General features: G+C 44.7%; 1 protein-coding gene across 2 annotated transcripts in view; it reads right to left on the reverse strand.

The window, feature by feature from the left end:
* Nucleotides 1-23,774, reverse strand: part of LRRC4B (leucine rich repeat containing 4B) — a 369,551-nt gene extending 345,777 nt beyond the window's left edge. Inside the window, exons 1-2 of one of the 2 annotated variants that reach the window (XM_088453020.1) lie at nucleotides 23,675-23,774; nucleotides 23,033-23,187 (exon numbers count right to left, since the gene is read on the reverse strand). The gene's annotated coding sequence lies outside the window, so the exon portion shown is untranslated. Of the gene's footprint in view, nucleotides 1-23,032; nucleotides 23,407-23,674 lie in introns of those variants that run through there. The other variant, XM_088453019.1, reaches the window with a different exon arrangement.
* Between the last annotated feature and the right edge of the window lie 4,160 nt (nucleotides 23,775-27,934).

Raw genomic sequence — 27,934 nt, forward strand, 5'->3', positions numbered from 1 at the left:
CATAAATTACACCGTGGATGAAGACACATAAATTACACCGTGGATGAAGACACATAAATTACACAGGGGATGAAGACACATAAATTACACCGGGGATGAAGACACATAAATTACACCGGGGATGAAGACACATAAATTACACCAGGGATGAAGACACATAAATTACACCAGGGATGAAAACACATAAATTACACAGGGGATGAAGACACATAAATTACACCGGGGATGAAGACACATAAATTACACCGGGGACGAAGACACATAAATTACACCGGGGGGAAGACACAAATTACACAGTGGATGAAGACACATAAATTACACCGGGGATGAAGACACATACATTACACCGGGGATGAAGACACATAAATTACACTGGGGATGAAGACACATAAATTACACCGGGGATGAAGACACATAAATTACACAGGGGATGAAGACACATAAATTACACTGGGGGAAGACACATAAATTACACAGGGGATGAAGACACATAAATTACACTGGGGGGAAGACACATATATTACACAGGGGATGAAGACACATAAATTACACCGGGGGAAAGACACATAAATTACACCGGTGATGAAGACACATAAATTACACAGGGGATGAAGACACATAAATTACACCGGGGATGAAGACACATAAATTACACAGGGGATGAAGACACAAATTACACAGGGGATGAAGACACATAAATTACACAGGGGATGAAGACACATAAATTACACAGGGGATGAAGACACATAAATTACACAGGGGATGAAGACACATAAATTACACAGGGGATGAAGACACATAAATTACACAGGGGATGAAGACACATAAATTACACCGGGGATGGAGACGCATAAATTACACAGGGGATGAAGACACATAAATTACACCGGGATGAAGACACATAAATTACACAGGGGATGGAGACGCATAAATTACACCGGGGATGAAGACGCATAAATTACACCGGGATGAAGACACATAAATTACACCGGGGATGAAGACACATAAATTACACCGGGGATTGAGACGCATAAATTACACCGGGGATGGAGATGCATAAATTACACAGGGGATGGAGACGCATAAATTGCATAGGGGATGAAGACACATAAATTACACCGGGGATGGAGACACATAAATTACACAGGGGATGGAGACGCATAAATTACACCGGGGATGAAGATGCATAAATTACACCGGGGATGGAGACGCATAAATTACACAGGGGATGGAGACACATAAATTACACAGGGGATGAAGACACATAAATTACACAGGGGATGAAGACACATAAATTACACAGGGGATGAAGACACATAAATTACACAGGGGATGAAGACACATAAATTACACAGGGGATGGAGACGCATAAATTACACCGGGGATGAAGACACATAAATTACACCGGGGATGAAGACACATAAATTACACCGGGGATGAAGACACATAAATTACACCGGGGATGGAGATGCATAAATTACACCGGGGATGGAGACACATAAATTACACAGGGGATGGAGATGCATAAATTACACAGGGGATGAAGACACATAAATTACACCGGGGATGGAGATACATAAATTACACAGGGGATGGAGATGCATAAATTACACCGGGGATGAAGACACATAAATTACACCGGGGATGGAGACACATAAATTACACAGGGGATGAAGACACATAAATTACACCGGGGATGGAGACACATAAATTACACAGGGGATGAAGACACATAAATTACACAGTGGATGAAGACACATAAATTACACCGGGGATGAAGACACATAAATTACACCGGGGATGAAGACACATAAATTACACCGGGGATGAAGACACATAAATTGCACAGGGGATGAAGACACATAAATTACACAGGGGATGAAGACACATAAATTACACAGGGGATGAAGACACATAAATTACACAGGGGATGAAGACACATAAATTACACAGGGGATGAAGACACATAAATTACACAGGGGATGGAGACACATAAATTACACCGGGGATGAAGACGCATAAATTACACCGGGGATGAAGACACATAAATTACACCGGGGATGAAGACACATAAATTACACAGGGGATGAAGACACATAAATTACACAGGGGATGAAGACACATAAATTACACAGGGGGAAGACAAATAAATTACACCGGGGATGAAGACACATAAATTACACCGGGGATGAAGACACATAAATTACACAGGGAATGAAGACACATAAATTACACCAGGGATGAAGACACATAAATTACACTGGGGGGAAGACACATAAATTACACAGTGGATGAAGACACATAAATTACACAGGGGATGAAGACACATAAATTACACCGGGGATGAAGACACATGAATTACACAGGGGATGAAGACACATAAATTACACCGGGGATGAAGACACATGAATTACACAGGGGATGAAGACAGATAAATTACTCAGGGGATGAAGACATATAAATTACACCGGGGATGAAGACACATAAATTACACCGGGGGGAAGACACATAAATTACACCGGGGATGAAGACACATGAATTACACAGGGGATGAAGACACATAAATTACACAGGGGATGAAGACATATAAATTACACAGGGGATGAAGACACATAAATTACACAGGGGATGAAGACACATAAATTACACCGGGGGAAGATACATAAATTACACCGGGGATGAAGACACATAAATTACACAGGGGATGAAGACACATAAATTACACCGGGGATGAAGACACATAAATTACACCGGGGATGAAGACACATAAATTACACCGGGGATGAAGACACATAAATTACACAGGGGATGAAGACACATAAATTACACCGGGGGAAGACACAAGGGGTACACATGAAAAAATCCTGGGGGATTACACAATAACACAAATTTAGGAGAACTACACATAAGAAAGTGTTGCAAACATGTAAATCAGTGGAATTACACATACAGTATACATGTGTGTATAGACCTCGTCGGACACCACATTGTGATAAATGAGGGGACAGCAGGGTTCCTAGAGGGTAATTATGAAATGAAGAAACAAACCCTACATAGATTTATTCTGTATTAATATTATATAGTAGAGGGCAGGTTCTTATCTTTTAATAGATGTGCGCGGTGTGTTGGCTGGTTAGAGTAGTGCTCTTGCACTCTATTAAATGATAAGCGTCCCCCTCGCTGCCCATATTAATGCCTGGCAGCCATTGTGAAGAGGCAGCAGGATGACATGATTCTGATAATCATTAGAAGAGGCTCCGAGTTTAAGGTTCTCATTAGAATGTTGGAGTCACAGCAGCCGCATCAGATATTACAATTATATTGAATAAAAGAGCCACTCACTCCGCTTAAAGTGCCCTTCAGGTTAACTCTTTGCGCCTGCAATTTATTTGCATTAACCCATTTGCTACCACGTGAAACGTGTTTAAATACAGAAACGCCAAACACAACAGACTACAATATAATAAAGCAGAAGTTTGTCGGAAAATAATATGGCACATTCTCTCTACAGAAAAACTGATTTTAATTAGTTTGACAGTACAATATGCAGCATCACTTACCATAGCTTTACAGGTTCTAGATACTGTAAATAACATACAGTACATTTACATAGAAGTACAGGATTCTGAGATACATGCTTTAGGGGTCTATTTACTAAGCAGTGTTAGGAGACAGAGTGAAAAGTGATAAGAAAGTGATAAGGTGCCAGCCAATCAGCTCCCAACTGTCATTTTTCAAACACAGCCTGTGAGATGACAGTTGGGAGCTGATTGGCTGGCACCTTATCACTTTCTTATCACTTTTCACTCTGTCTCCTAACACTGCTTAGTAAATAGACCCCTTAATGCCTGTTTGCTCGCCCACCTGTCATTGCATGGCTGTGGTCTGTAGCGACTTTGGCCGTGTATAGCGACAGCTGGCAATATCTTCACTGGGAAAAGCACCTATCAGTGTCGTCAAATGACATATTGCCACAATATGCTGCAGCAGCGGTGAGCAGGAACGACACTGTCACCAATGACAAATAGGTGCCATGGATGCCTGGCTCATACATAGAACTTTACAATAAATGTACCCTCTTCTTGGTCTCAGAGATACTTGTGTCCCTGTAGGTGCCAGTTCAGTGCACAAATGACGAAAGTCGTTGCAGCAAGTTCCGTCTACTTACACGATAAGCGACACAGTTTTGACACGTTCAGATATTTAAAGGGTTTGCACAGTTTTTGACGAGCCTCCTCATAGGCACCATCATAATAGACGTTAACCTGTACAGGTACCTCAAAATGCTGCAAAATCACAGTCAGCATTATAAATCATACAGTACAGAATGCAAATCGCACAAAAAGACAGAACAAGTATAGAGGAGGGGGAGATTGGCGATACAGGACAGGGGGTCAGAGTGTAAAGAAAGAGCTCACTGAGGTGATCGCCTCACAAAGGACATCCGGCCCTTACAGCACAAAATGGCACCCATCCCTGCACCTTTGGGCATTTTCCCACTCAAATAACATACAAATGTAGGGCAGAATGTAATAGGGTGCAAGTTTTCTGTGTGAGGCTCTCTCGCACCTTCTCGCATAGTTTGAATGTGCGAGTTTGTCGCGCAAATTGGGAGGGTTAGGCACTAGGGGAGGAGGGTTAGGGATAGGTACTGGGGGGTAGGTTTAGGGTGGGGGAGGGAGGGTTAGGTATAGGGGTAAGATACTTACCGATGTCGGTATCCTAACACTGTCGGGAGCCCGGCGTCGGGATTCTGATGGCTGGGATCCCAAATACCGGCATCCCGTAACCAACCCGAATGGAGAAAAGAAGTGTGTCCATTTGTGTGACATTTGCGATTTTAAAATAATTGCCCTGAAGCCTATAGCCCAGTTTGCTCACATAATACCTACAGTACTACACTACACTACACTACACTGCACTACACTACACTACACTGCAGCATGCTAAAGGTAGGGAGCCAACTGCACCAGTCACACAAAGGTAGGGAGCCGACTGCACCAGTCACACAAAGGTAGGGAGCCAACTGCACCGTTTTCACAAAGGTAGGGAGCCGACTGCACCATTTACACAAAGGTAAGGAGCCGACTGCACCATTTACACAAAGGTAGGGAGCCGACTGCACCGTTTTCACAAAGGTAGGGAGCCGACTGCACCGTTTACACAAAGGTAAGGAGCAGACTGCACCATTTATACAAAGGTAGGGAACCGACTGCACCATTTACACAAAGGTAGGGAACCGACTGCACCATTTACACAAAGGTAGGGAGCCGACTGCACAATTTACACAAAGATAGGGAGACTATTGCTCCATTTACACCAAGGCAGGGAGCTGACTGCACCGTTCACACAAAGGTAGGGAGCCGACTGCACCATTTACAGAAAGGTAGGGAGCCGACTGCACCATTAATACAAAGGTAGGAAGACGATTGCACCATTGCACAAAGGCAGGGAAACGATTGCACCATTACACTAAAGGTAGGTAGCAGATTGCACCATTACACTAAAAGTAAGTAGCAGATTGCACCATTACACTAAAGGCAGGTAGCGGAGTGCACCATTACACTAAAGGCAGGTAGCGGATTGCACCATTACACTAAAGGCAGGTAGCGGATTGCACCATTACACTAAAGGCAGGTAGCGGATTGCAATATTACACTAAAGGCAGGTAGCGGATTGCACCATTACACTAAAGGCAGGTAGCGGATTGCACCATTACACTAAAGGCAGGTAGCGGATTGCACCATTACACTAAAGGCAGGTAGCGGATTGCACCATTACACTAAAGGCAGGTAGCAGATTGCACCATTACACTAAAGGCAGGTAGCAGATTGCACCAATACACTAAAGGCAGGTAGCGGATTGCACCATTACACTAAAGGTAGGTAGCGGATTGCACCATTACACTAAAGGTAAATAGCGAATTGCACCATTACACTAAAGGCAGGTAGCGAATTGCACCATTACACTAAAGGCAGGTAGCAGATTGCACCATTACACTAAAGGTAGGTAGCAGATTGCACCATTACAGTAAGGGTAGGTAGCAGATTGCACCATTACACTAAAGGTAGGTAGCGGATTGCACCATTACACTAAAGGTAGGTAGCGGATTGCACCATTACACTAAAGGCAGGTAGCGGATTGCACCATTACACTAAAGGCAGGTAGCGGATTGCACCATTACACTAAAGGCAGGTAGCGGATTGCACCATTACACTAAAGGCAGGTAGCGGATTGCACCATTACACTAAAGGCAGGTAGCGGATTGCAATATTACACTAAAGGCAGGTAGCGGATTGCACCATTACACTAAAGGCAGGTAGCGGATTGCACCATTACACTAAAGGTAGGTAGCGGATTGCACCATTACACTAAAGGCAGGTAGCGGATTGCACCATTACACTAAAGGCAGGTAGCGGATTGCACCATTACACTAAAGGCAGGTAGCGGATTGCACCATTACACTAAAGGTAGGGAGCAGATTGCACCATTACACTAAAGGCAGGTAGCAGATTGCACCAATACACTAAAGGCAGCAAGCGGATTGCACCATTACACTAAAGGCAGGTAGCGGATTGCACCATTACACTAAAGGTAGGTAGCGGATTGCACCATTACACTAAAGGTATATAGCGAATTGCACCATTACACTAAAGGCAGGTAGCGAATTGCACCATTACACTAAAGGCAGGTAGCAGATTGCACCATTACACTAAAGGCAGGTAGCAGATTGCACCATTACACTAAAGGCAGGTAGCAGATTGCACCATTACAGAAAAGGTAGGTAGCAGATTGCTCCATTACACTAAAGGTAGGTAGCGGATTGCACCATTACACTAAAGGTAGGTAGCGGATTGCACCATTACACTAAAGGCAGGTAGCGGATTGCACCATTACACTAAAGGCAGGTGCGGATTGCACCATTACACTAAAGGCAGGTAGCGGATTGCACCATTACACTAAAGGCAGGTAGCGGATTGCACCATTACACTAAAGGCAGGTAGCGGATTGCACCATTACACTAAAGGTAGGTAGCGGATTGCACCATTACACTAAAGGTAGGTAGCGGATTGCACCATTACACTAAAGGCAGGTAGCGGGTTGCACCATTACACTAAAGGCAGGTAGCGGATTGCACCATTACACTAAAGGTAGGTAGCGGATTGCACCATTACACAAAAGGTAGGTAGCGGATTGTACCATTACAGTAAAGGCAGGTAGCGGATTGCACCATTACACAAAAGGTAGGTAGCGGATTGCACCATTACACTAAAGGCAGGTAGCGGATTGCACCATTGCACTAAAGATAGGTAGCGAATTGCACCATTGCACTAAAGGCAGGTAGCGGATTGCACCATTACACTAAAGGCAGGTAGCGGATTGCACCATTACACTAAAGGCAGGTAGCGGATTGCACCATTACACTAAAGGCAGGTAGCGGATTGCACCATTACACTAAAGGCAGGTAGCGGATTGCACCATTACACTAAAGGCAGGTAGCGGATTGCACCATTACACTAAAGGTAGGTAGCGGATTGCACCATTACACTAAAGGTAGGTAGCGGATTGCACCATTACACTAAAGGTAGGTAGCGGATTGCACCATTACACTAAAGGTAGGTAGCGGATTGCACCATTGCACTAAAGGCAGGTGGCAGATTGCACAATTACACTAAAGGCAGGTAGCAGATTGCACCATTACACTAAAGGCAGGTAGCAGATTGCACCATTACACTAAAGGCAGGTAGCAGATTGCACCATTACACTAAAGGCAGGTAGCGGATTGCACCATTACAGTAAAGGCAAGTAGCGGATTGGACCATTACACTAAAGGCAGGTAGCGGATTGCACCATTACACTAAAGGTAGGTAGCGGATTGCACCATTACACTAAAGGTAGGTAGCGGATTGCACCATTACAGTAAAGGCAGGTAGCGGATTGCACCATCACAGGCTACTTCCTCCATTGTGTTATTTCTATCACCATAACTGATCACCCCTCACTCTTCCCCATCCACAGAGCTATATTTATCACTAACACAGGTCACCTCCCCCACTGTAATATATCTATCACCTTCACAGGTCACCTCCCCCACCGTAATATATCTATCACTATCATAGGTCACCTCCCCCACTGTAATATATCTATCACCATCACAGGTCACCTCCCCCACTGTAATATATCTATCACTATCACAGGTCACCTCCCCCACTGTAATATATCTATCACCATCACAGGTCACCTCCCCCACTGTAATATATCTATCACTATCACAGGTCACCTCCCCACCTGTAATATATCTATCACGATCACAGGTCACCTCTCCCACTGTAATATATCTATCACCATCACAGGTCACCTCCCCCACTGTAATATATCTATCACTATCAGGGGTCACCTCCCCCACTGTAATATATCTATCACCATCACAGGTCACCTCCCCCACTGTAATATATCTATCACTATCACACGTCACCTCCCCCACTGTAATATATCTATCACACGTCACCTCCCCCACTGTAATATATCTATCACTATCACAGGTCACCTCCCCCACTGTAATAGATCTATCACCATCACAGGTCACCTCCCCCACTGTAAAATATCTATCACACGTCACCTCCCCCACTGTAATATATCTATCACCATCACAGGTCACCTCCCCCACTGTAATATACCTATCACTATCACAGGTCACCTCCCCCACTGTAATATACCTATCACTATCACAGGTCACCTCCCCCACTGTAATATATCTATCACTATCACAGGTCACCTCCCCCACTGTAATATATCTATCACCATCACAGGTCACCTCCCCCCCTGTAATATATCTATCACTATCACAGGTCACCTCCCCCACTGTAATATATCTATCACACGTCACGTCCCCCACTGTAATATATCTATCACCATCACAGGTCACCTCCCCCAATGTAATATATCTATCACCATCACAGGTCACCTCCCCCACTGTAATATATATATCACTATCACAGGTCACCTCCCCCCCTGTAATATATCTATCACTATCACAGCTCACCTCCCCAACTGTAATATATATATCACTATCACAGGTCACCTCCCCCACTGTAATATATCTCTCACTATCACAGGTCACCTCCCCCACTGTAATATATCTATCACCATCACAGGTCACCTCCCCCACTGTAATATATCTCTCACTATCACAGGTCACCTCCCCCACTGTAATATATCTATCACTCTCACAGGTCACCTCCCCCACTGTAATATATCTATCACACGTCACCTCCCCCACTGTAATATATCTATCACCATCACAGGTCACCTCCCCCACTGTAATATATCTATCACCATCACAGGTCACCTCCCCCCCTGTAATATATCTATTACTATAACAGGTCACCTCCCCCACTGTAATATATCTATCACACGTCACGTCCCCCACTGTAATATATCTATCACCATCACAGGTCACCTCCCCCAATGTAATATATCTATCACTATCACAGGTCACCTCCCCCACTGTAATATATCTCTCACTATCACAGGTCACCTCCCCCACTGTAATATATCTATCACTCTCACAGGTCACCTCCCCCACTGTAATATATCTATCACTATCACAGGTCACCTCCCCCACTGTAATAAATCTATCACACGTCACCTCCCCCACTGTAATATATCTATCATTATCAGGGGTCACCTCCCCCACTGTAATATATCTATCACCATCACAGGTCACCTCCCCCACTGTAATATACCTATCACTATCACAGGTCACCTCCCCCACTGTAATATATCTATCACTATCACAGGTCACCTCCACAACTGTAATATATCTATCACTATCACAGGTCACCTCCCCCACTGTAATATATCTATCACTATCACAGGTCACCTCCCCCACTGTAATACACCTATCACTATCACAGGTCACCTCCCCCACTGTAATATATCTATCACTATCACAGGTCACCTCCCCCACTGTAATATATCTATCACTATCACAGGTCACCTCCCCCACTATAATATAGCTATCACTATCACAGGTCACCTCCCCCACTGTAATATATCTATCACTATCACAGATCACGTCCCCCACTGTAATATATCTATCACCATCACAGGTCACCTCTCCCACTGTAATATATCTATCACTATCACAGGTCACCTCCCCCACTGTAATATATCTATCACCATCACAGGTCACCTCTCCCACTGTAATATATCTATCACTATCACAGGTCACCTCCCCCACTGTAATATATCTCTCACTATCACAGGTCACCTCCCCCACTGTAATATATCTATCACCATCACAGGTCACCTCCCCCACTGTAATATATTTATCACTATCACAGGTCACCTCCCCCACTGTATTATATCTATCACTATCACAGGTCACCTCCTCCCCTGTAATATATCTATCACTATCACAGGTCACCTTCCCCACTGTAATATATCTCTCACTATCACAGGTCACCTCCCCCACTGTAATATATCTCTCACTATCACAGGTCACCTCCCCCACTGTAATATATCTATCACTATCACAGGTCACCTCCCCCACTATAATATATCTATCACTATCACAGGTCACCTCCCCCACTGTAATATATCTATAACTATCACAGATCACCTCCCCCACTGTAATATATCTATCACCATCACAGGTCACCTCTCCCACTGTAATATATCTATCACTATCACAGGTCACCTCCCCCACTGTAATATATCTCTCACTATCACAGGTCACCTCCCCCACTGTAATATATCTATCACCATCACAGGTCACCTCCCCCACTGTAATATATCTATCACTATCACAGGTCACCTCCCCCACTGTAATATATCTATCACTATCACAGGTCACCTCCCCCCCTGTAATATATCTATCACTATCACAGGTCACCTTCCCCACTGTAATATATCTCTCACTATCACAGGTCACCTCCCCCACTGTAATATATCTCTCACTATCACACGTCACCTCCCCCACTGTAATATATCTATCACCATCACAGGTCACCTCCCCCACTGTAATATATCTATCACCATCACAGGTCACCTCCCCCACTGTAATATATCTATCACTATCACAGGTCACCTCCCCCACTGTAATATATCTATCACTATCACAGGTCACCTCCCCCACTGTAATATATCTATCACACGTCACCTCCCCCACTGTAATATATCTATCACTATCAGGGGTCACATCCCCCACTGTAATATATCTATCACCATCACAGGTCACCTCCCCCACTGTAATATATCTATCACTATCACAGGTCACCTCCACAACTGTAATATATCTATCACTATCACAGGTCACCTCCCCCACTGTAATATATCTATCACCATCACAGGTCACCTCCCCCACTGTAATATATCTATCACTCTCACAGGTCACCTCCCCCACTGTAATATATCTATCACTCTCACAGGTCACCTCCCCCACTGTAATATATCTATCACTATCACAGGTCACCTCCCCCACTGTAATATATCTATCACTATCACAGGTCACCTCCCCCACTATAATATATCTATCACCATCACAGGTCACCTTCCCTACTGTAATATATCTATCACCATCACAGGTCACCTCCCCCACTGAAATATATCTATCACCATCACAGGTCACCTCCCCCACTGTAATATATCTATCACTATCACAGATCTATGTATACTGTACATCTTTAACTTCCCGCTTAACGAGCTACGATGTACTACACATGTGTTGGAGAAAAAGAAATGTGGTAGGAAAATCTATTGATCAGTGGATCCAGCTCGTTAGCCTGATTAGTGTGGGCCGCTCCCTTGGTAACCATTATGTGGTAACCCTGATGAGAGAGGACCTGGCCATTGGAGCTGGCGGCAGTCCAGCCTCATGTCTGACACTTCATCTTACAGTCCTGGCCTCCTAATAACCTTGTGCATAGCACTGCCTCTATGTCAGTGTAACTTCTCTGCCTCTATGTCAGTGTAACTTCTCTGCCTCTATGTCAGTGTAACTTCTCTGCCTCTATGTCAGTGTAACTTCTCTGCCTCTATGTCAGTGTAACTTCTCTGCCTCTATGTCAGTGTAACTTCGCTGCCTCTATGTCAGTGTAACTTCTCTGCCTCTACGTCAGTGTAACTTCTCTGCCTCTACGTCAGTGTAACTTCTCTGCCTCTACGTCAGTGTAACGTCTCTGCCTCTACGTCAGTGTAACTTCTCTGCCTCTACGTCAGTGTAACTTCGCTGCCTCTATGTCAGTGTAACGTTTCTGCCTCTATGTCAGTGTAACGTCTCTGCCTCTATGTCAGTGTAACTTCCCTGCCTCTATGTCAGTGTAACTTCTCTGCCTCTATGTCAGTGTAACTTCTCTGCCTCTATGTCAGTGTAACGTCTCTGCCTCTATGTCAGTGTAACTTCGCTGCCTCTATGTCAGTGTAACTTCGCTGCCTCTATGTCAGTGTAACTTCGCTGCCTCTATGTCAGTGTAACTTCGCTGCCTCTATGTCAGTGTAACTTCGCTGCCTCTATGTCAGTGTAACTTCGCTGCCTCTAAGTCAGTGTAACTTCTCTGCCTCTATGTCAGTGTAACTTCTCTGCCTCTATGTCAGTGTAACTTCTCTGCCTCTATGTCAGTGTAACTTCGCTGCCTCTATGTCAGTGTAACTTCTCTGCCTCTATTTCAGTGTAACTTCTCTGCCTCTATGTCAGTGTAACTTCTCTGCCTCTATGTCAGTGTAACTTCTCTGCCTCTATGTCAGTGTAACTTCTCTGCCTCTATGTCAGTGTAACTTCTCTGCCTCTATGTCAGTGTAACTTCGCTGCCTCTACGTCAGTGTAACTTCTCTGCCTCTACGTCAGTGTAACTTCTCTGCCTCTACGTCAGTGTAACTTCTCTGCCTCTACGTCAGTGTAACGTCTCTGCCTCTACGTCAGTGTAACTTCTCTGCCTCTATGTCAGTGTAACTTCGCTGCCTCTATGTCAGTGTAACGTTTCTGCCTCTATGTCAGTGTAACGTCTCTGCCTCTATGTCAGTGTAACTTCCCTGCCTCTATGTCAGTGTAACTTCTCTGCCTCTATGTCAGTGTAACTTCTCTGCCTCTATGTCAGTGTAACGTCTCTGCGTCTATGTCAGTGTAACTTCGCTGCCTCTATGTCAGTGTAACTTCGCTGCCTCTATGTCAGTGTAACTTCGCTGCCTCTATGTCAGTGTAACTTCGCTGCCTCTATGTCAGTGTAACTTCGCTGCCTCTATGTCAGTGTAACTTCGCTGCCTCTAAGTCAGTGTAACTTCTCTGCCTCTACGTCAGTGTAACTTCTCTGCCTCTACGTCAGTGTAACTTCTCTGCCTCTACGTCAGTGTAACGTCTCTGCCTCTACGTCAGTGTAACTTCTCTGCCTCTACGTGAGTGTAACTTCGCTGCCTCTATGTCAGTGTAACGTTTCTGCCTCTATGTCAGTGTAACGTCTCTGCCTCTATGTCAGTGTAACTTCCCTGCCTCTATGTCAGTGTAACTTCTCTGCCTCTATGTCAGTGTAACTTCTCTGCCTCTATGTCAGTGTAACGTCTCTGCCTCTATGTCAGTGTAACTTCGCTGCCTCTATGTCAGTGTAACTTCGCTGCCTCTATGTCAGTGTAACTTCGCTGCCTCTATGTCAGTGTAACTTCGCTGCCTCTATGTCAGTGTAACTTCGCTGCCTCTAAGTCAGTGTAACTTCTCTGCCTCTATGTCAGTGTAACTTCTCTGCCTCTATGTCAGTGTAACTTCTCTGCCTCTATGTCAGTGTAACTTCGCTGCCTCTATGTCAGTGTAACTTCTCTGCCTCTATTTCAGTGTAACTTCTCTGCCTCTACGTCTTTGTAACTTCTCTGCCTCTACGTCAGTGTAACTTCTCTGCCTCTACGTCAGTGTAACTTCTCTGCCTCTACGTCAGTGTAACTTCTCTGCCTCTACGTCAGTGTAACTTCTCTGCCTCTACGTCAGTGTAACTTCGCTGCCTCTACGTCAGTGTAACTTCTCTGCCTCTACGTCAGTGTAACTTCTCTGCCTCTACGTCAGTGTAACTTCTCTGCCTCTACGTCAGTGTAACGTCTCTGCCTCTACGTCAGTGTAACTTCTCTGCCTCTATGTCAGTGTAACTTCGCTGCCTCTATGTCAGTGTAACGTTTCTGCCTCTATGTCAGTGTAACGTCTCTGCCTCTATGTCAGTGTAACTTCCCTGCCTCTATGTCAGTGTAACTTCTCTGCCTCTATGTCAGTGTAACTTCTCTGCCTCTATGTCAGTGTAACGTCTCTGCCTCTATGTCAGTGTAACTTCGCTGCCTCTATGTCAGTGTAACTTCGCTGCCTCTATGTCAGTGTAACTTCGCTGCCTCTATGTCAGTGTAACTTCGCTGCCTCTATGTCAGTGTAACTTCGCTGCCTCTATGTCAGTGTAACTTCGCTGCCTCTAAGTCAGTGTAACTTCTCTGCCTCTATGTCAGTGTAACTTCTCTGCCTCTATGTCAGTGTAACTTCTCTGCCTCTATGTCAGTGTAACTTCGCTGCCTCTATGTCAGTGTAACTTCTCTGCCTCTATGTCAGTGTAACTTCGCTGCCTCTATGTCAGTGTAACTTCTCTGCCTCTATTTCAGTGTAACTTCTCTGCCTCTATGTCAGTGTAACTTCGCTGCCTCTATGTCAGTGTAACGTCTCTGCCTCTATGTCAGTGTAACGTCGCTGCCTCTATGTCAGTGTAACGTCTCTGCCTCTATGTCAGTGTAACGTCTCTGCCTCTATGTCAGTGTAACGTCTCTGCCTCTATGTCAGTGTAACTTCTCTGCCTCTATGTCAGTGTAACTTCGCTGCCTCTATGTCAGTGTAACTTCGCTGCCTCTATGTCAGTGTAACTTCGCTGCCTCTATGTCAGTGTAACTTCGCTGCCTCTATGTCAGTGTAACTTCTCTGCCTCTATGTCAGTGTAACATCTCTGCCTCTATGTCAGTGTAACGTCTCTGCCTCTATGTCAGTGTAACGTCTCTGCCTCTATGTCAGTGTAACGTCTCTGCCTCTATGTCAGTGTAACTTCTCTGCCTCTATGTCAGTGTAACTTCTCTGCCTCTATGTCAGTGTAACTTCGCTGCCTCTATGTCAGTGTAACTTCTCTGCCTCTATGTCAGTGTAACTTCGCTGCCTCTATGTCAGTGTAACTTCTCTGCCTCTATGTCAGTGTAACTTCGCTGCCTCTATGTCAGTGTAACTTCTCTGCCTCTATGTCAGTGTAACTTCTCTGCCTCTATGTCAGTGTAACTTCGCTGCCTCTATGTCAGTGTAACTTCTCTGCCTCTATGTCAGTGTAACTTCGCTGCCTCTATGTCAGTGTAACTTCGCTGCCTCTATGTCAGTGTAACTTCTCTGCCTCTATGTCAGTGTAACTTCTCTGCCTCTATGTCAGTGTAACTTCGCTGCCTCTATGTCAGTGTAACTTCTCTGCCTCTATGTCAGTGTAACTTCTCTGCCTCTATGTCAGTGTAACTTCTCTGCCTCTATGTCAGTGTAACTTCGCTGCCTCTATGTCAGTGTAACTTCTCTGCCTCTATGTCAGTGTAACGTCTCTGCCTCTATGTCAGTGTAACGTCTCTGCCTCTATGTCAGTGTAACTTCTCTGCCTCTATGTCAGTGTAACTTCTCTGCCTCTATGTCAGTGTAACTTCTCTGCCTCTATGTCAGTGTAACTTCTCTGCCTCTATGTCAGTGTAACTTCGCTGCCTCTATGTCAGTGTAACTTCTCTGCCTCTATGTCAGTGTAACTTCGCTGCCTCTATGTCAGTGTAACTTCTCTGCCTCTATGTCAGTGTAACTTCTCTGCCTCTATGTCAGTGTAACTTCTCTGCCTCTATGTCAGTGTAACTTCTCTGCCTCTATGTCAGTGTAACTTCGCTGCCTCTATGTCAGTGTAACTTCGCTGCCTCTATGTCAGTGTAACTTCGCTGCCTCTATGTCAGTGTAACTTCTCTGCCTCTATGTCAGTGTAACTTCGCTGCCTCTATGTCAGTGTAACTTCTCTGCCTCTATGTCAGTGTAACTTCTCTGCCTCTATGTCAGTGTAACTTCGCTGCCTCTATGTCAGTGTAACTTCTCTGCCTCTATGTCAGTGTAACTTCTCTGCCTCTATGTCAGTGTAACTTCTCTGCCTCTATGTCAGTGTAACTTTGCTGCCTCTATGTCAGTGTAACGTCTCTGCCTCTATGTCAGTGTAACTTCTCTGCCTCTATGTCAGTGTAACTTCTCTGCCTCTATGTCAGTGTAACTTCTCTGCCTCTATGTCAGTGTAACTTCTCTGCCTCTATGTCAGTGTAACTTCTCTGCCTCTATGTCAGTGTAACTTCGCTGCCTCTATGTCAGTGTAACTTCGCTGCCTCTATGTCAGTGTAACTTCTCTGCCTCTATGTCAGTGTAACTTCGCTGCCTCTATGTCAGTGTAACTTCTCTGCCTCTATGTCAGTGTAACTTCTCTGCCTCTATGTCAGTGTAACTTCGCTGCCTCTATGTCAGTGTAACTTCTCTGCCTCTATGTCAGTGTAACTTCTCTGCCTCTATGTCAGTGTAACTTCTCTGCCTCTATGTCAGTGTAACTTCTCTGCCTCTATGTCAGTGTAACTTCTCTGCCTCTATGTCAGTGTAACTTCGCTGCCTCTATGTCAGTGTAACTTCTCTGCCTCTATGTCAGTGTAACGTCTCTGCCTCTATGTCAGTGTAACTTCTCTGCCTCTATGTCAGTGTAACTTCGCTGCCTCTATGTCAGTGTAACTTCGCTGCCTCTATGTTAGTGTAACTTCGCTGCCTCTATGTCAGTGTTACTTCTCTGCCTGTATGTCAGTGTAACTTCTCTGCCTCTATGTCAGTGTAACTTCGCTGCCTCTATGTCAGTGTAACTTCTCTGCCTCTATGTCAGTGTAACTTCTCTGCCTCTATGTCAGAGTAACTTCTCTGCCTCTATGTCAGTGTAACTTCTCTGCCTCTATGTCAGTGTAACGTCTCTGCCTCTATGTCAGTGTAACGTCTCTGCCTCTATGTCAGTGTAACTTCCATTTCAGTATTTTTAAAAAGTGTATTGTTCATTTTCTTCAGTCATTTATGATATTATTTTAAGAGCTCAGCTTTACACCGTATAAGGGTGATATTTACGGCTTCAGCTTATGACACAATTGCAAAGGTTTATAGATTTATACAATTCTTCTTTTGTAAATTGTGTCTATTTTTTTTTTCTTGTTTTGATTTTACCAATATAACAAAAAATAAAACTTCAAGAAAATTCCACACAGTGTATTAGGTCCACCCAATACCTAATAATTATAATATGCTATAACCGCTATTCGCAGTAATAAGAAATTATAGATCGCCAGAAGAAGCCCCTCCCTGCGCTTTGTTAGAAGTGAAGGATCGCTAATGCAATCCCTTCACTGCTCTGTCTGGAGGCGTGCGCACTACTGCGTATGCGCGGTCTGCCGACTAGGCACGCACGAGTGCAAACCGGGAACTGCAGCCAATATCTCCCATATCCCACAAAATATGAATTGATAAATAGGCCCCTAAGGGCCATATTCAATTAGAAGCAAAAAGTCAGTTGCTGGACTTTTCGCCGTCTTCTCTGGTTTTGGGCGCGAAAAAGTATCGCTCTCGCCCCCGCTTATCCCCTTATTCAATTCCAAAACAGCGAAAACGGGACCCGGCGAAACTGAAATCAGTGAAAAGTTCTGCCAGTTTTGGGGAAATCAGCCTGACACTCCCCAATAGATGTACTGACATGGGGGATCACTATGGGTACCCCCGAATAGCCCTTCTAAAGGTATTTGGGATTTTTAAATGGTCTCAATAGGCGCTATTTAGCGTCTTTCAGCAAGTGGTGAATAATAGCATTTTGCTACTTTTTGGGGGGAAAATAAGTATTCCCAGCAAATTTGGGGTACATGAAAATGGGTGCAAGCATATTTTAAAGTTGCTAAAGTCAAGCATTAAAAAGCGCCGAAAAACGCACCTTCAGCAATCACCTGCAATCCAAAAAACACCTCCCCCCATACTTGCAGACCCCCCAAATGCTATTTCGGTAGTTTTTGAATTTGTACCCCCACTTTGATTTTTTTCGCCCATTTTTTCAAAGTGCTGTTTTGGGGTGTCCATTGTGTATTTTTTTGCATTTTTTCTTTTACACAATTTGTGTCAAGGGGGTGTACAAAGGGTACAGGGTGCTATCCGCACCTCTGCACCCCAAAACCCCAATTCTGCACTTTTTTTCCGCCGGGTATTCATAGGCGAAACTTTTTCACCTCTTACATTGCATTTCGTTTTCGCGCCCGGGGAAAGACTCTGAAATTGAATACGGGGATTAATGAAATCGGCGAAAATGACGTCATCGGCGAAAAAGTATTGCGTAAAATACAGCCCTAAGCATTTTGACAATATTATGCAGTACTCGTTCAACAAGATTTTCATTAAAACAGCAAATTGGAGTCTGGGTGCTCAGCAGAATTCCCGAGTCAGGTGCCTGTTTGGCAATACCAATAGCATACAAGGGTTCCGTCTACTCCTTTTCCTTAGCTGTTAGTATACACAAATCGCTCGTGTGCCACTGTATTAACCATCATCGCCCAATCACAGAATCCGCCGTGCCACATGACCACATCAGCATAATCATTACATGTTGCCTATTCAAGCGTATTTAGCGACTGAATCCTTGACCACCAATCCAAAGATACAGAACCTAGGGGTCAACACTGGCACCCATACTAGAGGCAGCGATGCTCTACGTGACCTTCACCGCAGGGCAAGACCAGAAGAGATGCCAAGCATGGTCCAAGGTCATCGCATTTCTGCCATTCTGAATGAGATCTTCCACTGAATTTGTGCAATGTTATGAGATGATATACAACCCGTGTAGAAGGTTTGGAATGTGATAGAGGAAATGGACTCACGAGAGACAACTAGCACAATTTCCCAGTCTTTATCCTATTGATTTCCCATCTCCACCTCCCAGTTGTGTTTAAACTGTGGCAGGACCTGCTTATTATGTGAGATATGTTTTCTAACCTAGGGTCCTTGCAATCTTCATAACAGGTGCTTCTTACAATATATGGGCCCTTCACAGAACTGTGATACCAGGGCATCACTATATCGTTTACTCGTTGCTGGTGGCTCTTATTAGAGAGACTGAGCTGGCAAGATAAGATTAATAAATAGCAAGTTCTTTTTTTGCTCTTCTTGCTGTCCTGTTATCACAAGATCTCAGGATGGCCATGGAAGAGGACCCACTAATGGAGAAAATGCCTTATTAAAATAAAGCATGTTTTCCTGTGCAATTTATATTACAATAAGAATACATGGTACGGGATGTACTAAGCATCGCATCCACAATGCCGTACATACTGCCTACTATCGGGTACATACTGGAAATAATATCACCTATATGTACCTAGAAAATGGCAAAGGACAGCTCTCCCGGTAAGAGCTATCCTTTGCAATATAGGGACGTCTGGGTTTATGACCCAGAAGTCTCTCTGGCAATCTTCTCCGCATGCCCCGGAGGACCGCGGTCGACTTCCGGGTCATAAACCCACCACAGGAGGAGCTGGGAGGGTGTCCAATTGGATCTCTCTCAGGGGGTGTCCCGAAAAGAAGCCCAAAGTCTTCTATTGGGTAACACTGATGATGGAGTTACCCAGCAGGGCGAAGCACCAGATCGCATTGCATTGCGGTGCTTAGTACATATGGGGAGCGCGGTAAAACCACAAAAACTGCATTTTCAGGGGTTTTATCGCATTTCTGCTCTTAGTACATCCCACCCACATTTTTTTTTTGTCTAATTTTTACTAACCTCAATTTTTTTCTTTTCCACAACCTACTACTGACACCCGCACAGAGGGGACCCAGATTAGCCGGTGAAGTGGTTGTTGTCTTCCTAACCACTGCCAGGCAGTATTGCTGTGATAGCTTACCATTGTATAACTGACCTACCAAACTATCAAACTTTAGAGAGAGATAATGTACCAACATATCAGTGTCTAGCTCAGGGGTTCCCAAACAATCTGTGTTCAAGCATGTATATCACTAAGTGGGTCTATTTACTAAGCAGTGTTAGGAGACAGAGTGAAAAGTGATAAGAAAGTGATAAGGTGCCAGCCAATCAGCTTCTAGCTACCATCTCACAGACTGTGTTTGAAAAATGACATTTGGGAGCTGATTCCCTGGCACCTTATCACTCTCTCTATTTCTAACACTGCTTAGTAAATAGACCCCTAAAACCAGGACTGTTAATGTGCCTTGAGGACTGAGGTTGGAAATCACTGATCTAGCCCACAGGTTCCCAAACTCAGGGCCTGATTCAGACCCGCTCGCAAGCAGGTCGATGGTGGTGCCCTGTGCACTCGCTCGGGGGCTTGCTACAAACAGGGTGACAGTGGATGTTGATCGACAGCTCGCCCGTTTTGTAGGCGGGGAGGGGGGGTGGCTGGCCGAACGGAGGCGTTCCCAAAGGAACGCCTGCCGTTTGAGGGCGGCCCTACTGACATCACTAGTGGTGTCAGTAGTGAGCTTCCGGCTTTATTAGAGCCGGAAGCTCACTGGGACTTGCGGCAGACGAGACCCTACCACAAGGGTCTCGTCGCAAGGCCGATGGTCGCGACCATCATCATCACCTGGCCGCTCGCAAAAGCTGTGGGTGTCACCCACAGCTTCAGCGAGCGGCCAGGAGGCCGGTTTTTAGAAAAAAATGACCACCCTGATTCAGTGCGAGCGCTCGCTTCTTGCGAGTGGCTCTGAATCAGGCCCTCAGTCCACAAGGCACCCTAGCAGTCCAGGTTTTAAAGATAACCATGCTTGGGAACCAATGAGTTAGACACCGATTGGTTGGTACTTTATCTCTCTCCATTTTATCTCTCTTTAAAGTTTGATACACCCCCCCCTTTTTTGGTAAAGTGCAGATATTTTATAAGTAGACCCCTTAACATTTTAGATAGTTGTGAAAACACGGCCGCGGCCACGACATGGAGAGCTCTGCTTTAAGGAGAGGATGTATACAGTATGTATATCCTAGATAGGAGCCATGAGAGGAGGAGCAGTACTTCCAGTATGAATGAGGCCTCTTCCTACTGACTGGTCGCAGACACACTACTGTCACGGCGACATGAATAACACGTATCGCAGCCACTGTCTCTGACTATTACCCTCCACCGAAAGTGTCTCTTCTCAGTCTGCCTGAGCGCTCTCTCCCATTTCCCATAATGAGGCAGCACAGAGCAACGACTGGAGGAATCTTAATGTAAATCAATGGTGATCCTTCATCATTACTCATGAACCTTCTATTCTCAGGGGACATTCAGGGTCTGTGATTACAGTACAGCACCTGCAGGGTTCAGTTACCTCTCTCTATGGCAAGTGATAACCAATGTAAGGAGCACATCATTATGTCCCCATTACGTCACTTAACTCTTAACAACCAGCAGACAGATGGATGCTTGGCTTAGAGCCTGTATACTGTGCCCCCCCCACCCCCCGTCTGATGGCCTGCCCTGTACATGTAAGGATCAATAGTGAATTCTGCACCATTCTCATTGTGTATTCTGTATCAGACACATTCAGACTGTGTTCAGGGACGCTACGGCCAGTATTTGTGAGATTGATTGTAGCAGAGAGCGCCAGTTCAGCTGCCCTGAGGACGAAATCTGAATGGCACGCTGCCATCCTCGCACAACACTGTCATATTGTTTAGCACGTTCCAGAGCGAACTTGACAGCAGTCGCACCATTTTGAAACTGAACAGGGGACAATGTTATAATAACTTTGCACAAACATGGTAACCCAAGTCATTCCACACGGCATCACAAGCCGGCATTGTATATAAAACGCGCAGTGATGTGCTAGAATGATACAGGCCTGGCCAACCTGCTGCCTTCCAGCTGTTGCGAAACTACAAGACCCAGCATGGCCTGCCACCGTTTTTAGCATTCCCTAACAGCAAAATTGTCACAGGGCATGCTGGGACTTGTAGTTTCACAACAGCTGGAGAGCTAACAGATTGGTCAGGCCCATCAGCTAGAATCATTCACAGTTAGAGAACATTTTTAGGATTTTGGTCATGCTAGGTCTACAATGGGTTAAAAAGGCTGCTAAGAAGTGATGCAACATTTATAAAATACTATACGATATGTTTAATAAAAGCCAAGCAGGAGAATTCCCATCTCTGTTGTAGAACTATAACTGCACATAATCTATCGGAAGCATTTTCCCCCCCGGTGCTATTGTAGGCGCGAAGGAGATTACCTTAGCACTAAACTTTCCCAGCTGTCCGGGATAGATGGGACATCAAGGGAACAATAACAGTTACATGAAAGAAGCATTGATTTGATACCGTTCCTACAGAGCATGAGTCTCCTGTCCAGGATCCATCACCATTATTGAGCCTGACCTGTGCTGCTATCTTCCCACATAAGCAATCAGTGGTATAATCAGCACCATCACAGATGGACAGCCAAAAATACATCCCTAACTCCACGTCCTTAGCAACAAATTGTAGGTGGCAAATTAAATCGGCTGTTAATAGTTGTTAATGCCAATTTACACCAAGTTATCAGAATATTCCATTGAGGCCTAACCCTTACTAGATCCAGCTCATCAGTGATACTCTTCTAATTCTATTATATTAGCACAAACATCGTAGACTCCAAACACAATAACCATTGGCGTGGCATCACCACAGAAACCCGAGTCTAGAACATAACCAGAAACTTGTGCCATGATGTAACCTTCCCCTGTCTCCCTAACGTCACATACACTCCAGGTATTGGAAAGATTTTCCCTGGGTTTTGGGCAGCGTACAGAGGGGGTCCACATCCTGATAACTAGGACGCCTCTATGCATCACATGATACAAATGTTATCATTTCTTAGAAAACATCATCTTCTACATTTCATGACCTTTCCCTCTGGCTCTCAGGGTTTTTAGCACATCACTGGAGACGCCAAGTCATCTCATCAGTGCAAATGTCACCGTGGGACATGCAGCTCCACTTACAGTGTTGTCGCGGGTGAGGAGGCTGTCAGTCCAGGTGAAGTCCACGGTCACACCATTCCTGGGGGTCAGCGTTCCACCATCCAGGAGCTCTGTCTGGCAGCTGCAGATAGGTCACAGGACGACAAATGCTCTGCACACCGGCAGACTTTGCAAGACTGACGGAGGAAAGGAAAATGGAGAAGGGAGTCAGATGCCTTTTGCACCTTGTATTCCGCTGATATTCTCTTATAATTTACAACTCAGACGCAAAAAGGAGAAGAAGAGAAGCTGTGACTCAGAAAGGAAAAAAAACATTCCTAATTAGCACATGGCCTTCATTATAGGGCTAGAGGTGTGAGCTCTGCAGGCAGCCTTCCTCTCCGCCGTTGTCTTCCCTTTTGATGCTGCATAGCATTTGTAAAGCTAGGATGGACACAGGCAGAATACTAATTTATCAACAGCCAGTGAGAAATTAATGTGAAATGCAAAAGAAATCCTGGCTAGCTGAGAGGAAGGAGACAGGAACTAGAGAGGAGGAGAGGGGGAGGTGGGATGGCTGCCTGAGATGCAATGGAGAATAAATACAAAAGGGAATAAAATAGCATTGCCAGGGGAAGCAGGAACATGGAGGAGCAGGAGGGGAGGACGTGAAGGCAGCCTTACCCATCCAGAAATTCCAGCACATGCTTAACCCCACAGCCCCAGGAATGCAGTTGTGGCAGATTGTGGCATTGATTAATCGAGCTCCCGGATTACATCTGCATTGTAATTAAGTGGCTAGTTGAGAAGTGTGTGTTCTTATGAGCGTGTGCACACGTGTTAGTCTATTCTGTGGGGACATAGGCTGGTTAATGAGCGGGGATCAGGAGCTAGCAGTCACGGGGTGTTACGTGGGATTACAGCCTCGTCCCTTATGGGGTATAAACAATGTCAGGAAGAGCAGATGCACATTAGATAGGAGAGATATATTGCATCATGTTTACTGTACACATCTCACATAGATCTCAATGCTATATTATATCTATACTATGGCTGCTGAGATATATATATATATATATATATATACATATATATATATATATATACATATATACACACACACACACATAGAATATATATATATATATATATATATATATATATTAGGGGTGAGCGGGTTTGGATTTCTGAAATCCGAACCCCCCCCGAGCCCCCCCGATCCGAGTCAGGCTCAACTTTTCCCGCCTGACTCGGATCTGAAATCGAGGCAAAACGTCATCATCTCTTCCGGGTCTCGCGGGTTTTGGATTCTATATAAGGTACCCGCGTCGGCGCCATTTTCTCACTCGGCTGTGGACAGTGAAGAGGGAGGGTGGGAGTTAGGGCTGTGTAGTGTAGTGTAGTGTAGTGCAGAGTAGTGTTGTGCTGTGCTGTGCTGCTGTTGTCCATAGGGGCTGTGTCCACTCCTCCAAAGTCCATAGGGGCTGGCTGTGTTGTGCTGTGCTGCTGTTGTCCATATGGCCTGTGTCCACTCCTCCAAAGTCCATAGGGGCTGGCTGGACTGTGTTGTGCAGTCAGTTGTCCATAGGGGCTGTGTCCACTCCAAAGTCCTGTGCAGTGTCCCAGTCCTAAAGGGGTGCTGTAGTGTTGTCCAGGGGGTGCTCTGTCCATCAGGGGTGCTCCCCCCAAGTACAAAAATAATAAATATTTTTTCTGTGTTTGTGAATTGTGTGCGCAGTAGCCGCACGTGCATCAACAAAGTAGTGCCAAGCGTGCGCCTGTGTCATAAGTAAAGGGCCGGCTGGCTTGACCGTTAAAGGGTGCTGTAACCCCCAAAGTGCACTCCAAACAAAATAAAAAAATATTTTCTGTGTTTGTGAATTGTGTGCACTGTGGCTGCATGTGTATCAACAAAGGAGCAACGCCAAGCGTGCGCCTGTGTCCCATAAGTAAAGGGCCGGCTGGCTTGTCCGTTAAAGGGTGCTGTAACCCCCAAAGTGCACTCCAAACAAAATAAAAAAATATTTTCTGTGTTTGTGAATTGTGTGCACTGTGGCTGCATGTGTATCAACAAAGGAGCAGCGCCAAGCGTGCGCCTGTGTCCCATAAGTAAAGGGCCGGCTGGCTCATTTCTAAAAGGGTGGTGTAACCCACAAAGTGCACTAGTGTCCAACAAAAATTAAAAATTATTTTCTGTGTTTGTGTGCGCCTTAGCCGCACGTATATATCAATATAACATAAATGGAGGACTAAACTTTCTCCGATAAAAATAAAATAGGGAAAGATCAAGAACCACTTCCTCCTAGTGCTGTTGCTGCTGCTGGGAGTTGTTCATCATCCCAGATAGGAAGTAGGAACATCACTACTTTTACTAAACAATTGACCCTCCAACAGTCCCTAGCGAGGAGGATGAAGTACGACAGCAAGCATCCTGAAGTAAAACGTATAACTGAGGCCTTGACTGCTATGTTGGTGTTAGACGTGCGTCCGGTATCCGCCATTAGTGCAGTGGGATTTAGACAATTGATGGAGGTAGTGTGTCCCCGGTTCCAAATCCCGTCTAGATTCCACCTGCATCCTCAAAGCAGCAGCGACAAGTGTGCGTCTGTCTGTTAAAGGGTGGTGTAACCCCCAAAGTGCGCTCCAACCAAAATAAAATAATCTTTTTTTCTGTGTTTGTGTGTGAAATGTATGTGCAGTAGCCGCACCTGCATCCTCAAAGCAGCAGCGACAAACGTGCGTCTGTCGGTTAAAGGATTACATCGTTGACAGCATCCAAGTAGGCATGTCAGACAGTCCGTACATGTACTGGCAGGAAAAAGAGGCAATTTGAAGGCCCCTTTACAAACTGGCTCTATTTTACCTGAGTTGCCCCCCCTCCAGTGTGTACTCCGAAAGAGTGTTTAGTGCAGCCGGGAACCTTGTCAGCGAAAGGCGTAGGAGGTTGCTTCCACAAAATGTGGAGAAGATGATGTTCATAAAAATGAATTATCAACTCTTCCAGGGAGACCAGCCTCCATAACGTACAGAGGGACCTGTGGTGGTGGATTCCAGCAGGGACAAATTAATACTCTGTGAGGATGAGGATGTACACAACACTGAAGAGGGTGAGGAATCGGTGAATGAGGAGGATGAGGACGACATCTTGCCTCCGTAGAGCCAGTTTGTGCAGGGACAGATTAATTGCCAGCTTGTTTTGTGGGGGCCGAAACGAACCAATCATTTCAGCCACAGTCGTGTGGCAGACCCTGGCGCTGAAATGATTGGTTTGCACCTCTTTTTTTTTCTTTGCATTATGTACTGTTTGCGGCCTAGTTTTTCAAACTGCCATCCTGTCTGCCACTGCAGTGTCACTCCTAGATGGGCCACGTGTTTGTGCCGCCCCACTCGTGTCCAGCTACCTCGGTGCAACCTTTTGGACATAAAAACACTATTGTGAGGTGTGAGGTGTTCAGAATAGACTGGAAATGAGTGGAATTAAGGTTATTGAGGTTAATAATAGCATAGGAGCAGAAAAACCCTCAAATTCTGTGATTTTAGCTGTTTTTATGCTTTTTTTCAAAAAAATAGAGATCCAAAACACAAAACCCAGAACTCAAAACACGGAAGGGTGGTTTTGGCAAAACCAATCCAGATCCAAAACACGAAGAAAGATCCAGATCCAAAACCAAAACACAAAACACGAAAAGTGGCCAATGCATACCCCTAATATATATATATATATATATATATATATATATAATATATATATATATATATATATATTCTATCTACCATTTATTTATCAATCTCATAACAATCATATCTATATTATATCTATATATTAAATTTCTGTAAGTATTTATATTTACCTCAAATCCATATTATATATGAGTCATATATCTTATCATGTACTGTATGTTATATATATATATCATCGATTTACATATCCTTTTTATCTTATTATATCCACATCATACTGTATCTATATTATATCTATGTCATTTATCAATATTACTGTATATGCATCTCACAACTGTCTAGTATATCTATAATATCTCAAATCTACCTGTAAATTTACCTGTCGTCTCAAATCTATCTGTCTATCTATCTATCATAATTTCATAACTGTCAATATTATAAACTTATATCTATCAATCTTTATTGTAGTCTGTGGAGATTTATATTACTTTCTCTTTCCCTCTCCTATGGGTTCACTTTTGAACTTTTTAAAATCCACTAAGCCCACCTTTCATTCCCTTTCACATCTCTAGGATGCACGTGTTTCTCTTTTAGACTATTCAGTAAATGCATACTGCATAAGGGGCATTGTAGGTACTGTGCATAATATATATATATATATATTTATATATATATATATATATATAAAAGCATGTCTGTCTGTCGTCTTTTTTGCCACAGTTTTGGACCTAGCTCCTCAAAATTTGGCATGGTGGCGTAGTTTGACCGGGATTAGGTTTTTGCCTAGATTTGAACATCATTAGAGCCACACAGTGTCACACAGTCTCTAAAAATTGTGACACTGTTAAGTTACACAGGTTCCGGGGCTGACTCCAGTGAAAATTGACTGTCTGCCAAAAACCTGTGAGAATGCACCAAAAGTATAATTTTAACCTCAGTCTGAGCAAACTTGATGACTCATGCAAGGTCATTATAAATCGAGAGCCTCTGTGTTTGCATGCAAGGGAGTAACTCAGCGACGTAACAAGGGGGGGTCTGCCGGGACTCGTGCCCTGGGTGCCGTAGGACTAGTCCAGGTCTGATAAAGTCAGTGTAGTGCGCACCGCAGTGAGTCTGGTCTGCACTACACAGTAAAACAAACACGCCGGCGCCAGGTAGTACACTCACACTACCCGGGGGTGCTGTGCTTGTTTTAGCAGCCAATGAGAGTCAGACAGACTCTTATTGGCTGCTGCACCCACGGGGAGAACCGGGCTGGAGCTC

The sequence above is a fragment of the Taudactylus pleione genome, unplaced genomic scaffold (genome assembly GCF_031769625.1).
Source record: "Taudactylus pleione unplaced genomic scaffold, aTauple2 ptg000563l, whole genome shotgun sequence".
Classification (NCBI taxonomy): Eukaryota; Metazoa; Chordata; class Amphibia; order Anura; family Myobatrachidae; genus Taudactylus; species Taudactylus pleione.